This window comes from Nicotiana tabacum, chromosome 15 (assembly GCF_000715075.1).
Source record: "Nicotiana tabacum cultivar K326 chromosome 15, ASM71507v2, whole genome shotgun sequence".
In the NCBI taxonomy this organism is placed as follows: domain Eukaryota; kingdom Viridiplantae; phylum Streptophyta; class Magnoliopsida; order Solanales; family Solanaceae; genus Nicotiana; species Nicotiana tabacum.
Genome location: NC_134094.1, coordinates 38,810,968 through 38,828,702, shown reverse-complemented (window position 1 = coordinate 38,828,702; position 17,735 = coordinate 38,810,968). Strand labels below are relative to the sequence as shown.

Here is a 17,735-nt window from a genome sequence, read left to right as displayed (position 1 = left end):
TCCCAGCAAGATTGCATCTATTTTATAGTGTTGTAGTCTTAGATATCTGTTGTTGCATGTATCTCTATTTGCGCCCATGTCTAATTAGCTGGTTGTTGCTACTGTCTATTTATTGCTTTATTTTTACTTTCTTTTGAGCCGGGGGTCTTTCGAAAATAATATTTCTACCTTTATTAGGTAGGGGTAAGGTCTCTGTACACTTTACCCTTCCTAGACCTCAATTGTGGGATTTTACTAGGCTTGTTGTTGTTTATTACTATTAATCTAATAATTTAAGTCTTGAATTATATTACCTCTATTACTTTAATTAACTAAACAATTAGTTTTCATAATTTAATGGATGAATATTATATTTTAATTATTTCATACTAACTAATCACATTAATTAAAATACATTTGATAACTATATTTTATTACATCTCATTAGGATTAATTAAGTGTAATTAATTTAGTTATATAAGGGGTCAAAAACTCAAAATAGGTTGCAATTGCAATTGTTTAGTTTTAACCCAATATGACCATAATTTAAATCCCTAGCTAGCTTAATTTGGCCCAAAACATAGGCTCAATGCCTCAAAACCCGGCCTGGAAACCTCCACCCCCATCCTATTTCGCAATCTGCACCACTCCCTTCCAACCAATCGTTGTGCGCCACATCACACGTTCTCAACACTCACAAAAAAATACAATGCATTTGGACCATTGATCCAAATCATAAATGGTCCACAATTAATCTCAACCTTCCTTTTATTTTTAAATAATTCAGTGTTCTACCTCAACCGTTGGATCCTTTTGATACAACGACAACCATTTTTTCTACATTAAACCTCCAAAGATTTGGAGTCGTTGATCAAAATGATCCAACGCTCCCCTCCAGTGTCCCATTTTAATTAGGAAACAACCCCAAACCCTAATGACTTCCCCTAATGACCCCCATATATCCTTGAACCTTGTATAAATCCGCGCAAGGTCACTCAAATTAACCCAAATGTTCATCCTCTCTTTCTTCCAGCCAAGAATCCCCCCGGTATTTTCCATTTTCCTCACCTGACTTTGAATCCCAACCCCCGAAACCCCAGACCAAAAGATGAAAGTGTCCAAACCTCATGATTTTGCTTCCTGTCGTTCAAATCATCATATGCATCTGAAGATTTATGAGGATCTCGAACTACATCATGATGATTCTTGGTCAAGATGATTCTTGGTTAAGAGGTCAAACGTAGTGACCTTTGGACATAGGCTTTGACCAATAGTCCTTTGGTCTCCAACGACCGATTTTCTTCAAGGTAAAAGCTCCAACCTACTTTCTCCTTTGTTTTTCTTCTGTTTTCCCCCCTTTTGCTATCATCAGCAGTCATTCGTCATTCCCCACTACCTCTTTGAGTTCAAATGGAGCCTTAAGGCATCAATTCTACTACAAATAAAGTATTAAATACCCTCACCAAACGCACTGAAAAAATACAGAGAAGAGCATTGAAAGAATACACAGACACACACTAAAAAGTCTAAGAATTTTCTGTTGGTTCAAGTATTCAGAAGTTCTTCTCTAATTTCTCTTTTCTTTCTCTTATTCATGCTCGAGTTCGAGTACGGTAAGTTGATTGTTGAGGTTGGGTTCTCAGACTTTTACTGATTTTTCTTTACCTGGTTTGCTGCTCCAAAGAAGTCTAGTGAACACTGACCTCCCTCTTTCATTCTTCAATATTTTATTTGGCTCTCTTTTTATGATGTCTACCTATTAATTCTCGGTTGTTCATAATGTTCGTCAATAACATGTGACCCTTTATTATATTTTGTATTTGTGTTATCTTTGTTTTAAAATTAATGATGTTTTCCTTATTGTTATCTCCGTGATGTTGTTAAATCTGTGATTGTTGTCGAACTTTGTTTCTCATGACTTAGCTGGTTAAAATGATTCTACATTGTTGTTACTCTTATAGGAAAATCCTCTTGAGCCTTAATGTTAGTTGAACTAAAACCCATGTTAATAATTACATGTAGTCTATCCTTGTTGATTAAGTAATAGACATGTGCACACTGTCATGTTGACTAAGTTGACTGAATCATATCCTTGAACTTCTCCTGATATCCTATTAAGACCTTCATACCTGTGGCAATGTGCTATCTTGATCTTTCCGCCTATGATATTACGTTGTATTGGTTTAGCTCAATGAATGATTCTCATTAAGGATTTTGCTCATGTTTCTCATATTGATTTGTTTGCCTAAATGACTCTAGTTGGCAGTCTTGTTCATGATACTATGGTTCTGATAGAATGATTCATATGTAATTATCATAACAACTTGTAAAAAATAAAATCATATGGCGAACTTTGTTGGCATAACTTGCTAGTAAACCTGATCACATGTCCAAATGATAATTTTTTGTGATTTGCTTGCCTTTACTAATTGAAAATGAATGTCTTTACTTGTTATTTCATGACTAATTAACAACATTGTTTTGATACTTCTCACTCATGAATCTGAGTATTGTTTGGTTCTAGTAATTTAAAAACCTGATAGACCGTGCATTGTCATGATTAGATACCATTTCCATTAGGTTTAAATAAAAACTAAAGCTAGCCTTCTCATTCATGTTGATGTCTCTGTTGACCTAGTTAATTGGTATACTCTTAGGAAATTCTGAGTGAGGTTATTAGCTTAAGTGTTTAATGAAGTAAGGTCCTAGTTATGTGTATACTTGCTTAAAATATTTTGGAAGACTATTAGGATGTCTGCAACCTATACTAATGGTTTGAACCTACCTAAGGGAGGTTCATAAGTGTTAGATTATTAGTAAAGTTAACAAAAGTCACCTAATGATATCTCAGACAACTTAATAAGACATCCCTGAACTTGAGAATGTTTCAAGGTCAATATTGTGTTAGTGCTTAGCTGCTTATGGTTTGGCACTCTAATGATGGCTTCAATGCTTACTATGGTTGTTTGATTTCAAGTTGGTGTTTCTGCGTGGCTGAACCTTTGAAAGATTTTATGATGAACTTTCTATATTAACCCTTTTCATGTTCTATGTTAGTTGAACTGTTGAGTTAATATTTGTTTGTGCTCAAATATTTGAGGAAGAGTGATGGTCAATGTTAAATGGTATTTGGGTATGAGCCTGGCTTTGTGGTTGAGGCACCCCTACCTGGCACAAGCACTGCTCGGGATCCATGAGACCCTCGTGAACTCTGAAGTATCACGGATCCATAGGGAGACTTCATAAATAAATATGGTTCACCCTAAGCCCTTAGTCATTGACCTAAACTAATCTTCAAAGTATTAACACAAATGAAAATTGACTTTACTGTATTCTTTAGATCCTTTTCATTATTACTTATTATAATTTGTCTTACTTCATCTTTATATCGACACATGATAATCATCTTCTTTTTCTTTTCTATGCATGATTATTGGGCCTATTGAGTTCATTTGGAACTCAGGCCCAAGCTCGGAGAAACTAGGTTGCTTCCTCTCCTGTTGGAGTCTGCCACTACTTAGAGTCAATTTGGGCCTGACTTGCTTTGCCAACCCAACATAGAAGAGTCCAGTTTTTCTCCCTTTACCTAAATATATGCTATAGTTATTTCGCTTTTCTGTATATGTCTTTGGATAACTAACAATATTATTGGATGTTTGTAGCTACTCCGATTGTGTAGGCAAGTCAAATCTGATAGATCAAAGGGCTACTATGATTTCAAAGACTAATTGTTCCATTTCAAGCAAACTTGACATTTTAAAACTGAACGCTTTTGATCTTAACTGTTTGATAACTAATCTTTCTTTTATCGTTTAATGAGTTTTTTTTTGGTTTTAGGCATCAACGGGATCCGGATGAGTTTAAAACCAAAACAGAATTTGAGACAAGTCTAAACGTCTACCAGGTTTGAACTTAATTGGTTTAAAAAACAAACAAAGTGAACCATACCATTTTGAAACAAAAGAGACAAGCCATGCTATTCAAACAAGTGAGGTAAACCATTGTTGTTTCTGAAGAATCAAATACCCTTTTTAATTATACACGGATTGAAACAACTTTTAATAAATAGACGAGGTACACTCTTTTTTCATATAATATAAATTTTATTCTTGTTTCTTTTACAAAACATAAATGAGAAGGTTTCTGAACAAACATTGTTATTTCAAAAGTAACTATACTATCAGTTCTCAAAACAAAGACGATTTTCAAATGAGTTTTAAAATATTTTCTCACTTTCTTATAAAATCCCATTTAGAAATTTTAACCAATAATCAACTAGAATATAGATATTTCTTTCCTCGAACCTAGACTATGTTCAAGGATCTACCTCAGGTAGATTTTAGGGGATGCCTAACATATTTCCCTTAGAATAACTAGAACCCTTACCCAAATCTCCCTGGTTAGTAGACCATTAGGACAATAATTTTTAAAAACTTATAGGTACCCTAGTATACCTTAAATATTATGTGGCGACTTTTTTTTATCAACTTAAGAGGAACCACTAGTTTTATTTTGTTTTGACCTATAAAAAATAGGGTCCAACAACATGGCGACTCTGCTGGGGATTACACTTAGGTTCTGACCTTAGCGAACTTAGGCTAGACTTTGAACTCAGGGATATTTGTTCTGTTCCGCTTTAATTGTGTGTTAAACTTGCAAATATGTGTTTACTCATTTTATCCTACTTCTTTACACTTTACATGACTTTAAAACGCTAATATGTGTTTATCTGTATATTTTTGGTAATTTTTAGTTTTTACTAACAAAGCAGAAATTTACAGCTCAAGTTACTAAGGTTGGATATTCTTTCTAGTCCTTAGTTAAATATTATATACTACCTGTACTAATAACTAACTATAAATCAGGGAAGTAGGTGTAGTTTGGTACTCCTCAGTAGATCTTCTTCATGGATAAAAGTTTAACTCTTCAAGTCTTTTTCTGAGTCTGGGTTTCATACAACAATCATCTTGACTATCTGCCCTTGTTATCTCTGTTGTGACCTAAAGATCCTCTCATTTATGTCTTGCCATACATAGTAGACACATCCTGCTAAAGTCATTCGGTATATCTCGTCATTGGCTGATCCACCTTTGGCACGGAAATATACCCAAACTAGCTCCTGGCTCCATTCCATTGCATGTCGTGTGACACCCATCCAATGTAGTATTTTGCTCCAGATAGAAACAACATATGTGCACTTGAAGAATATATGCTTAATGCTTTCCTCTTCCACGTTGCACATAGGACATTGTAGATCATTTGTTACCCCCACCTTGCTAATCTCTCTCGAGTGCTCAACTTGCGCAGGATAGCCAAATAAAGGGAAAAGATCCATTTGGAGCTCCTCCATTGTTACACACTAGTTTTCTCCATGACATCTTATATTGTTCTCCTCTTAGCATCATGTATAACTTTTTATTAGAAAAATTCTCCATCTCAAGAATCTCAATCATATTTATGCCTGTATCAATTAAGCATTGCTTAGCCTTCAAAATCTTCTTCATCATCCACGAAGATTGTCTACGTTCAATGTCTTTTATATCTCTACCTCTCCCATAGTAGATGTGTATCCATTGTACCCATAGCTTATCCTTTTTTTGAGCTATATTCCATAGTAGCTTACATATTGCAGCCTTATTCCATTTAGATATATCTAACAAGTTCCATCCACCAACAACTTTAGGTTGGCACAGTCTGTCCCATGATACTAAAGATCTCTTAGATATATCAACTCCCCCAGACCAAAGAAATTTCCTACATATTGCTTCTATTATATGTATAGCTTTCTTTGAAAGACAAAGATCTGTGACCAGTAGACTTGGATAGAAAACAAGACACTCTTGATCTGTTGAATTTTTCCTACATAAGATAAAAATTTTGCATTCCATGACGTTATTATTCCTTTCATCCTGTCTAACAGTGGCTGAAACTGTATAACAGACATCCTTTTTGTACTTAGAGAAAATCCCAAATATCTAATTAGAAGCACTCCTTTGGTGAATTCATGTTTAACGACGGCTGCCTATTGAATTGCTGAGCTTACTCTACGAAAGTAGATAAAGCTTTTGCTTTTAGCACTGACGCACTAGAGAACTCCATGAAACATCCATATAACATTTAAATAGATTTTTCATCACCTCTACAGAACAACAGTAGATCATCAGCAAATCCCAACTGGACTATTTGAAGTTATTCCCACCTTGAATGGTAGTTGATGTCTGGTTGGTATTTCAAGGTTCTGAGTTGTCTGCTTAGGTAGTACACGGCTAATGCAAACAGGAAAGGTGACAATGGATCTCCTTGTCTTAGCCCCTTTTTGCTGGAAATGGTCTAGTAGGCCTTCCATTTATCATAACAAAGTAGGAGACAATGGTAATACACTTCATAATCCGTTTTACAAAGCAGATTGGAAATTTCAAATTTATCAGAATTTGCTCCAGGAAATACCACTCCAAAGAGTCATAATCTTTTTGCATGTCTAGCTTAATCGTGCATCTTGGAGTTATCCCTTTCCTGCCATATCCTTTCACTAATTCATGACTTAAAATGATGTTGTATGAAATGATCCTCCCTGGGACAAAAGCAGCCTGACAGTTATCAATGAGACTAGCCATGGCCATTTTTAATCTTGAGATGAGCACTTTTGATATGATCTTATACATCACAGTACAACATGAAATTGGCTTGTACTCTTTTACTGAACTTGGAATTTTTACCTTTGGAATTAAAGTCATTGAAGTACAATTGATTGGCTTGTAAATATCTGTAGTGGCAAATAATTGTTTTGTTTCATTGATCACATCTTCTCCTATAATAGGCCATGCTTTCTTAAAGAAAAAAGTATTAAATCCATCACACCTTGGAGCCTTGTTGTCATTGATGTTACTGACTGTTGTATATATTTCTTCTATAGTGACTGGCTTTATTAGTATCAGTTGTTGTTCTATTGTGAACATTGGTCCTTCTTTCATTATATCTAGATTTATTACAGGCATTTGTTTAGCAGCTTTACCCAAGAACTCCCTATAGAACCTCACTACCTCCTTTTGCACCTCATGTTCTGTTTGCAACAGTGTCCCTGCTTGATTTACCAGCGATTTGATATTAATCTGTGATATTTTATTCTTCAAGAAAGCATAAAAGTACTCACTGTTTGAGTCCCCAAGTTTTAGCCACTTGGTCCTGGATTTTTGTTGTAGTATACTTTCCTCTATCATCCCTCATTTATCTAGTTGTACTCTCAATTCCTTCTCAGTTTCAAATAGAGGTGTCTGGTGATATGTGTCCCTCATTTGTTCTTATGTCTCTTTGAGCTTCCTCCTAATTGATTGTATTTTCTCCCCGACTCTTTTGAATTCCTGAGTATGTAGATTATTCAATTCCTTCTTAACCGCCTTAAGTTTCAGCCACACTTTTTGCATCCCCTCCCATTTACTAGGGGTCTTCCATGCATACTCCACCACCTTCATGAACTCAGGAATATCATCCACTCTATAGAATCGATATGGCTTTGGACCTCCTGAACTACATCTTCAAATTGAATTCTCAGTGGTGAATGGTCTGAGATGAATGGGTCCATAACTACCACTTCCATCTGTTTCATTGTTGTCATCTACTCTGCATTCATAATTGCTCTGTCAATTCTGCTCCAGACATGGTTATTTGTCCATGTGAATTTTCTCCTAATATACTTTAGTTCATTCATGTTGTTATTCAGCATGAAATCCCTAAAGTATCTTATCTCAACCTCTTGTACTGGATTGCCATGGATCCTATCATCCACTCCCAATATTGTATTATAGTCCCCCATTACTACTCATGCTCCATCAGTTCCACTATGAATCACTTCTAATTCATTCAATAATGTTTTTCTATTATCAATAGTATGTATGCCATATATTGTAGTAATATATAACTGTAACTTAGGGCACAAATAGACACAATTCCATGTATAATCTGATTGCTCTTCACCATCTCGTTGAATTGTAAAATATTTGGATCCCATATTACCCATATCCTTCCTTTACCATTGGCCTCATAGTTAGTAGACTAACTCCAACCTACTGCAACCTTCTTGATTATTTGATTGACATTTTTTTCCAGTAACTCTATGTTCTACTATAGCCAGTAGGCTAATTTTATTTACCCTAATGAAACTACATAAGTCCTTAGGCTTAAACAGCTTATTGAGACCCCTAATATTGCAAGCTACTATTTTCATGCCGGATTAAAGAGATTTTGTACTACCCCTGTGTTCCCACTTCTGCTATATTGGCCTCTTTCAGCATAATTTTCTTATTCTGGTATTGGTAATTGCTCACCCTGTTTAACAGTGAAGTCATTTATTATACTCATATGCCCATCACCAGTAACATGAGTTGTTTTAGCATCTGATTTCCCCCTAACTTCCTTCCATCCTTCAGTTATCTCTGAATCTACTTGCTTCCCTGACTTAATGCTTGCTTTCAATTGATCATCCTCTTTTTCCTATACTACTATAATTGTTCCTTTAGCCTGCCACACCTTTTTCTACACATTGATCATCGCAATTTTTGGCTTTTTTATTTGTTTTGGTTCTTTACAGCAGTGCCCAATCATCAAACAGGTTCCACAATATTTTGGTTTCCATACATATTCTACCCTTTGAACAAATTGACTTCCATTTGCCTCCCTCAAGCCTTCAGTGCCGCAATTGCGAGGGTTTGCATTTGCGATCCCATGTCGTAATTGCAACATCTGTAACTGATCAAATAGCTGGGAGATGGGAGGCTATGGGGGATCGCAGATGCGGCTTTTTGACCAAAGCGACGGTTCCATAGATGCTGTTAAGTGACCGCAGGTGCGGAAATCACTGGGCAGATGTGCATTAATTTCAAGACTTAGCCCATTTTTCCACACACTTCTACTTGGTCTTGGGAGGATTTGAGAGCACGTTTGTGGAGGATTCTCATCAACTTCAAGAGGTAAGTGATCCCTATTAATTCTTGAGTTAAATACACGAATTATGAGTAGATTTAGCATGAAATTAAGGGGGGAAATGTGGGATTTTGTTGGAACTTAGGGTTTTGATAAAAATAAGATTTGACCACAAAATTGATTATGTAATTGAGAATAAATTATATATTTGAATTCGTGAGGTCATGGGTAACATTTATATTCGAAAATTTCCAAAATTTGGGCACGTGGGTCCTGGGTGAATTTTAGGAATCTTCCAAATTGGGTTGGGTAATTACTCTAATAGCTAAATTATGAACTTTTGAGCATATATTTATTAGTTTGTACGACTTTTGGTTAGTTTCGGAGTCCTTGACGTCGTTTGAGGAGTCCTAGTGAGGTTGGAGAGCTGGAATGCATGCTTGGAATCGAGGTAAGTCTCTTGCCTAACCTTGTAAGAGGGAACTTAGCCCTTTAGGTGTATTAATTGTTGCGTGCTACTTGTTGTGAGGAGCTATGTACGCACGAGGTGAAAAGATTCCGTATATAGCTATATTTATTATAGGTCCGGGTAGACTTAGATTCACATCATGCCTTTAATTGCCATTTTATGCCTATCATATATATTAATTATCTTGATTAGGACTGAGATTGAGGATTTAAATTAAGATACCGACTTAGCCTCTTACGTTGTAAAATTTGGTAAATATTTGATAATCTATAGATCTGTGTCTTCTCGTCTCGCATGTGTATCCGCGAGCGAGGTAAATTTCTCTACTCTTATGGGATCAGACCATTCGCCTCGGTAGTGATACAATTACTCTTATGGGATCGGGTTGTTCGCCTTGGCAGTGATATAATTAGTCTTATAGGATCGGGTCATTTGCCTCGGTATGCTGGTAATACTATTCTTATAGGATCGGTTCATTCACCTCGGCAGTACCACTATTCCTATGGGATCGGGTCGTACGCCTCGCCAGCTTCGTGCTTAATAATTAGAACTGGATTTGGTTTGGTAACACTTGAGTTAGCGCCTTTAAGGCCAGTTATGACATGTTTAGTGATTTGATATAGACTCATGTGTAGAATTGCTATAGTTACTTTTATTTGCTTCGTTGTTACTTGTTGTACACTCACCACGTCTACTTTATGTAAATCTATTATTATTTGACCTCTAGTAAGTGTCAAGTCGACCCCTCATTACTATTTCATCGAGATTAGACTAGATACTTACTGGGTATTTATCACGCTGATAGTTTTGTTGAGAAAGAGTATGTACGGTTACATGAGATCTTACTTATTTCATTCTTCTAAAAAGGAAATTTTGCTTTAAATGTTAAAAAGGGGTAACTAAACTGTAATTTCACTTGTGGTCTTGCCTAGCGGCGTCGTTAGGTGCCATCACGACTTATTATGGGTTTTGGGTCATGACAGTTTTGGTCTGAGGTGTACTAGCAGATTGATTGTGACATGAAGAGGTTGGTTTAGAGGATGACTCGAGTAAGGAAAGTTCTGAATGCATGATGTATTATGGATATATGGAAGTCTTGGAGTGATTCGGGTTTGCTATTTATGGTGGATATAGCATTATAAAAGAAGGGATTCACTCGGTTGCTAAAATGTGGGGTTACTTCTTATGTGTTTGTGCGCTAATGGAGTACAAGTTATTTGGCTTGTATTGGCAGTACATTGGGGATTTGAGCATAGTGGATGACTCTCGATAAGGTTCTAATGAGTTCAAGATTCGTATGTGGTATTTGAGGATTTTCTGGATTTGTATGTGGATAAGATATGAGATTTACATTGAAAGTTGTCGAGACTTGTGGCATATCCGTATCATTAGGGGTTCTACATTTCAGTATCAGAGAGGTTGAGGAAACATCGTCATATTCACATAAAGTCTCTTCAGAGTGGGTATCTCAGATGCGGTACTTTTGGTACTTAAGAGGGAATATAATGGTTTATGGGCTTTAGGACGACGAGGGTTCATGGTAAGATCTGTTGTAGTGAACTTTGGGTTAAGGATCGTAGTGTACTGGCAAGGAAATATGTTAACTTGAAGGCAATTCATAAGGAACTCGGAGGAATAGTATAGCTTGGTAGTAGCTTGGATCAGCATAGTAATGGATGTTATCGGTTCTTTTGGTTCTTATAATGTGGTGAGGCTTTACCGGTGTGTTGTGGAAATACTCTTGAGTTTGGAAATTGGTGTAACTTGGTTAAGTTAGAGGAATTCAGTTCTGATGGCTTGGTTATGTGCATATGAGTTTCGAAGAGTTCTCGACGGTGTCGACCTCTGCTAGAGATGGATATTTTTCACAAGTATGAAGGGTATGTTGCATGTTGTGACTTTCTCACGAATGGGTACAGTGGTAGGTTTCTGGATGATGGATCATGTATCCCACTTGTGCTTCAGAGTTGTTAATAAGATTCTCATACTTTTCATATGATGGCATGATAGATGCGGTGCGACATGTGGGATTGAGGTTTTCATGTACGAGGTTTAGGTTCTGTTAGAAGATAAGGTCATGAGTTCGGGATGGCAATGGAAGTTTTTAGGTGTTTAGAAGAATACTGGCACTATCTTGATATTACCTGAAAAGAGCGTGTATTTCAAAAAGGGTACACTATATTTTGACTTGCGGATGCTTGACTGGTGTTACGGTAATCGCCTAGTTGATCGAATGCTGACATCCAGATATTATGAGGGATGTGTCAGTCATTTGGGTGGTCGAGTTGAAATCGAATATGGAGATTCTTGTATTTTAAGAATTTGAAGGCTATGAGGGTCTCATAGACAGATTGTTCCTTGGTTGCGGTTAGTAAAGGTATGTTAAGAGGTTGATAGTTGAGTGTATGTATTGTTGATGGTTATGGTGGACTTCTCGGAGGTTATATATATATATATATATATATTTTGGGAGGATCGAAATTGATTTGGAAGCCATTAGTAGGCTTATTAAGGATACGTATTCTACATCGGGTCAGATTTGTTTACTCAGCACAACTATTGTTGAAGGGTGTGTCATAGGTTAGAGTTGATCTTCGTGCTTTATATTCTCGGGGTGTTGATCTTCTATTCTATGATGGGTTTTGAGACTGTTGACTATTTACACACATGATGTGGTTCTGTTTGGGCTTTGTGGCGGAATTCGAGCAAAATGGCTCTTGGGGTATTGAATGGTTGATTGCGCATTGGTTATAGTTTTCCTGTTTGCGGTATATTTTGTTATTCGTTACTCCATGGTTATGATCATGCACATTGCGTATTTGTTGTTGATATGCATATGGTTATTGATTAAGAGCATCATGGCTTGAGGTATTCTATGTGGACTGGTGTTTGGATTGGGTCACGCATCGCAGCGGAATTATGTTAGCAATATGATCCTTTGTGCTTATTTCGTGTGTGTTGTTTCTCCCTTGTATGATGGGTTCATAGCATTGCGCTTGTGGTGGTATCTGTTGAGCTTGTGGAACAGTTCTCTCATTTGACTCTCTTTCCATTTTTGGGTGCATTTGAGTTGTTGCTTGTTTGGTGCACATATGGCAATAGATGGTATTGGTGTAGCGTACCGGTCGAGTAGCTTATACTGGATGAGATGACGTTATTTGATCTGGAATTATTACTATCGTATTTGGTTAAGGTATGTTTCGAAGAATAATATTATATGTCAATTTATAATTTGGCAATGGTTCTTATCGGGCGATAAAGCTCCATGACTTATTGATTCGATGAATGGTTATGAGTTACTGCATAGTTCTTTCAGCAATGGCAGTGTACGAAAGTTTAGAACAAGATTTTGTTAGATATGAGGTTTGTTACCAGTACCAGGTTTGTTATTGAGCAACTATTGTGATCAGAAGTTATTGCTATGAGCATCTGAGTTATACGGTATATCATGTGAATATATCCTAGGTTATGGTTATAGCTTGATACAGTTTGTTTAGATTTGTGCAGTGTCTAGATGCGAGAATCGGGTCTTATAATGAATTCCGGATGTTGGAGATTGGGTTCTAAGGTTTGTGGACTAAGGTTGAAGTAAGGATTTTCAGTTAGGTGTGTTGTCAGACTTATATAGATTGTGGTGACATGGGATAACCCATGGGTATATGTGTGGTAAGTTTACACAGTAATTCGATGGCTTTGTAATGACTCTTGGCATGTTCGAGGATGAACATATGTTTAAGTAGGAAAAAATATAACGATCCGACCTATCATTTTGAGCATTTTTATCCTATTTGATGGTTCGAGCTGTTGAGTAGCTTCACAAATGTATTCTGACCTTCTTGTACGGTCGATTTTGGTTTTTGAGTGGTCCGAGATTGATTTGAAGAATGACTTTTATTTTAGAAGTTTTAAGTTGGAAGAGTTGACCAAATTTGACTTTTGTATATTTGACCTCGGATAGGAGTTTTAATGGTTCCGCTAGGTCCGGATGGTGATTTTTGATTTGGGCGTATGCCTGGATTTTCATGCGAATGTTCCTAGAAGATTTTGGCCCAATTTGGAAAAAGTTGACAATTTGAAGGTTTGAAAAGTTCATAAGTTTGACCAAGAGATAAATTTGATGATACCATGCTCGGATTGTTGCTCCGGAAGTTGGAATATGTTCATTATGTCATTTGGAACTTGTGTGCAAAATCTGAGGTGATTCTGAGTTGTTTAGACGTGTTCAGCGTAAGCTTGAAATTTTAAAATTTGAAATAGTTCATGAAGCTTGAATTGAGGTGCGATTCATCATTTTGATATTATTATGGGTGATTTGAGGCCTCGAGTAGGTCCGTGTTATGTTTTGGGACTTGTTGCTATGTTCGGATGGGGTCCCGAGGGGCTCGGGTGAGTTTTGGGGTAGTTTTAGACGATTTTTAGGCCCGTTTTCAGTTGCTGGTTTTTGGCTTCAGGTGTGTGAATCACGATCCTGGACCTTTGGGTCGCGTTCACGAAGAGCAAATTGATGTTTGGGCCTAGTGAATCGCGATCGTAGTAGCCTTTCTCGCGATCGCATAGAAGAATTTATGCTATCACAGGGCTGACTTTGAAAGCTTATATCTTGCAATCTGTAAGGAATTTGAGGTGATCCAAAACAAAGTTGTAGTCCTTTGTTTCTAGTTTTCAGAAAATCAAACTGTTTGTCATTTGGAATTCCACACGAAGAGTTATGACCATTTCACTATAGGCTATCTGGAAAGAGTCTTAAGGTTTAATGGAGTTGTTCATTGCGATCGCGGGGCTTCATGGTCGTGATTGCAAAGGGTAAAATCGTACTGGGCATCTGAACCGCGATCGCGAGGTTGGTGACCGCGATCGCGAAGGTGGCCTGGCAGTGGTATTTAATGTTCAAATTCAGGATTTAGAGTTTACTTTCTTCACTTTTTGAGTTTTTGGAGGATAAGTAAGGCGATTTTGGAGGAGTTAAAAACCCAAAACTTGAGGTTTTGAGCCGTTCGTAGGTCGATTTGCGTGAGATGGCATTTCTAGAGTATCATTTGAATTGCTCGATATTTGATTTGGCTTGCTTGGGGTAAGTATCTTACCTAAACTTGGTTGATCCACTAGTTTCCTGAGTTATTTATGATAGATATGTGATACGGGTGCGCATATGTGTGGGGATTGAGCCCATATGAAAGAACCGGAGTATTTATGCATGCTTGGGGTAGTGCTTAGGCTATGACATGCCTTGAATTGATTGTTAAGCTTTAAGCTGTGATGCTTCTCATAGTTGTAACCCTGCTATGAGCTATTTGATTCATGTTTTGAGGTTACATAGAGGCTAATCTCCTGATTGAACTTGGTATTTGCTATTTTTTGATGAAATTGCCGATTTGAGCTATGATAGCACACTTTGAACATGCATACATTGTAGCATGTCACTTATACCAGTCTAGGAGCATGAAATCTGATATTCATTGATCATATACATATGTTTTTGTATATTTACTTCTGTGTGATATGATTTGGACTGGATGCATGTGACCATGCCAAGCGAATTCTGTTGTTATGCCTATGACCACACCGGACAGATTGTGTTGTTATGTCTGTGACCACACCAAGCGAATTGTGTTGTTATGAATGTGAACACGCCGGGAAGATTGTGTTGCTATGCCAGGAGGATTATGATATTGAGCCTGTGACCACTCTAGGAAGATTGTGTTGCTATGCCTGTGACTATGCCAGGAGGATTATGATATTGAGCTTGTGACCACGCTGGGCTGATAGCACGTTGAATTGTTCGTGCTGTGTGTGGATATGGATCCATCCCCCTAGGGTCACCCTAGCATGTTTCTCTCTTGATGGTGTACACATAAATTATGATAACCCAATCGCTTACTGGTTGATGCGAGCTCTGGGAGAGCTGGTTATTGGTTTGGTTCGGTTATTTAGATTTAGATATGGGTCTGAGAGTCGTGATGTGAATTCTATTTGGATCGGGTTGCGGGCCGCAACGGATTGATATTTGGTTATTGCATTCCATCTTTACTTATAATTTTCCTTGGTTGTTACCTGATTTATTTGCATATCTTCCTTATATGCTGGATTGTTAACTACAGATTACGTTGAGAAAACCGAGAGCACCTATGTGGTTTTATCTGTGATTCCATGATTTGATCATATTTTCTATTCTGTACTTGTTGGGATTATGAATTGTACAGGTAATAGCGAGTATCATTTATAATTCTTGATTCTATTACCTCATCGGGGTTAGTTATGATACTTGCTGAGTACATGAGGTTAGTTGTACTCATACTACACTTTTGTACCTTACGTGTAGATCTTGAAGCTGAGATGTTGTGGATGACGGGAGTTAGCACTAAAGACATACATGCATTCCAGATATGGCTATCACTTGTCCTTGGTAGCTTTAGACTTGAATTTTATTTATGTACATTCCAAACCTGTGTTGTATTTATTTCATATCAGTTTTGTAATCTAAGTCTTAGTTGCTCATGAATTGTACTACCAATCATTGGGATATTGTATGGGAATTTAGTAACTTCACTTATTGATTTCATATTAATTTCAGTAGTATTGTGTTAGCTGTTATTTGGCTTACCTAGTGGGTTGGGTTAGGTGCCATTACGACTAGGCAGATTTTGGGTCGTGACAGTAATGTCGTGCAATTATTTTTATATTATAATGTGAGAATGAGAGTTCATGGCACTAAGTGTGTTTTCGTGAAGGCGAGAACGAGAGACATGCATTATATTGTGTTATCTTTCCCTTGCGTATACATTCATGCATTTATCCTCAGTTGTTATTGTTGTGCCTGTGCTTTCTATGTTGCTTGTTGTTGTCACATCTTTGCCTTCTACCTTGTTTGTTATTGTTTTATCATGCCTTCTATCTATTTATTTTGTCACATTCATGCTTTCTTTCTTGTTGTTATATTTACATCTATGTTTTCGCCCATTTGTCGTTGTTTTATTTAAACCTTTTATCTTGGTTGTTATTGAAATCTATGTTCTCCTACCTTATTTGCCAATCTGTGCCTCCTACCTTGTCTGTTACCATTATCCATATGCTTCTACCTTATTAGTTACTGTTATCTGTGTACCTTCTACTTCGTTGTTACTGTTGCTGGTATTCCTTCTACCTGGTTGGTAATGTTATACATATGCTTGGTGAGGATGAGATAAATGTATGAAGGGTGTTGTCGTACCAATTGATTTGACATACATGTATATATTTGGTGAGGATGAGGTAAATGATTTGATATCTTGCACACATTCCTCATATTATGAAGATTCGTGGGTTTACTATGTTGTTTTGGTGGTTATCTCCTTAACCTCGTGACTTGAGCTGTTAGAAAATGATTTGTTATGATATTGAGTAAACTGACTGTGACTTCTTTTAGTTAATCATTTACTACTTCTCATAATTTGTTTTTGTAATCTACTTTGTTATTTTTATGTTATTTCTATTGCAAATTTAACTGAACATGTTATATTAGTAAGTATCTTTTGACTTAAAAACCTCGTCACTACTTCACCGAGGTTAGTCAAGATACTTATTGAGTACATGTGGTTGATTGTACTCATACTACACTTCCGCACCTTGTGTGCAGATATTTGGGGAAGAGCAACTACGGAGTTCAAGAGTCTAGCATTGAAGATGTATCAGCACTCCCGATACAAGCTACCATTTGTTTGTTGTAGATTCAAAAGTTATAACTCTGTTTATGTAAATTTCTAACAGACGATGTATTTTTCCTAAATCTAAAATTGTACTTTTATTCATAGTCGCTCGTGACTTGTACTAATAGTCCTTAGAATAGTTGTATTAAACTCTTTTGGCTATTTTATTCATTATCTCTATTGGTATCTTATCATAGTAGTGACCTATATTGTTGGATAACAATTAAATTTGTACGTAGTTTTAAGGATACGTGATCTAGCTTGATACAAAATGATAAATCAGATTGAAATTGAAATAAACAATGGGAAGGTAAATGCAAACCGCACAAGTTGAACAGTCTTAACCTTAGAAGGTTAGCCGCCCTCGAGCCAAAAGTACTTTTATCGATATTAAAACAAAATGACAAGAAAATAATAAAAACTAAAAATAAGAATATATTGCTTTGGGATGCGAGTTATAGTGTCCGCAATATATTATCAGACCCCCTTTATATAGTAGAGGAGTCCTTCTTTAGGTACAATTCTATAAAAGGTAAACAATCTCTTGATTTGCTTATTGACGGTTCTTTATTGATACGTGCTGAGATTCCTGCAGCAATATCCGACCAGTCATGGATATTTTGGTCTTCTGTTAGTTAACTCAACAATGTCTCTCCGAGCTCGTTCGAGGCTAAGGTCGACATTGGACT

At 36.7% G+C, this 17,735-nt stretch overlaps 1 long non-coding RNA gene across 5 annotated transcripts; it reads left to right on the top strand.

The window, feature by feature from the left end:
* The first annotated feature begins 852 nt into the window (after nt 1-852).
* LOC107787756 (uncharacterized) lies at nt 853-15,934 on the top strand. 5 transcript variants are annotated; one of them, XR_001648469.2, is made up of 5 exons: nt 853-1,286; nt 3,817-3,972; nt 8,567-8,942; nt 9,275-9,346; nt 15,684-15,934. It is a non-coding gene; the product is annotated as an uncharacterized LOC107787756 (long non-coding RNA). The 5 variants fall into 5 exon arrangements; XR_001648471.2 differs by having other exon boundaries at nt 854-1,286; nt 3,817-3,883; XR_001648470.2 differs by having other exon boundaries at nt 854-1,286; nt 3,817-3,883; nt 8,564-8,942.
* Nucleotides 15,935-17,735: the final 1,801 nt, after the last annotated feature.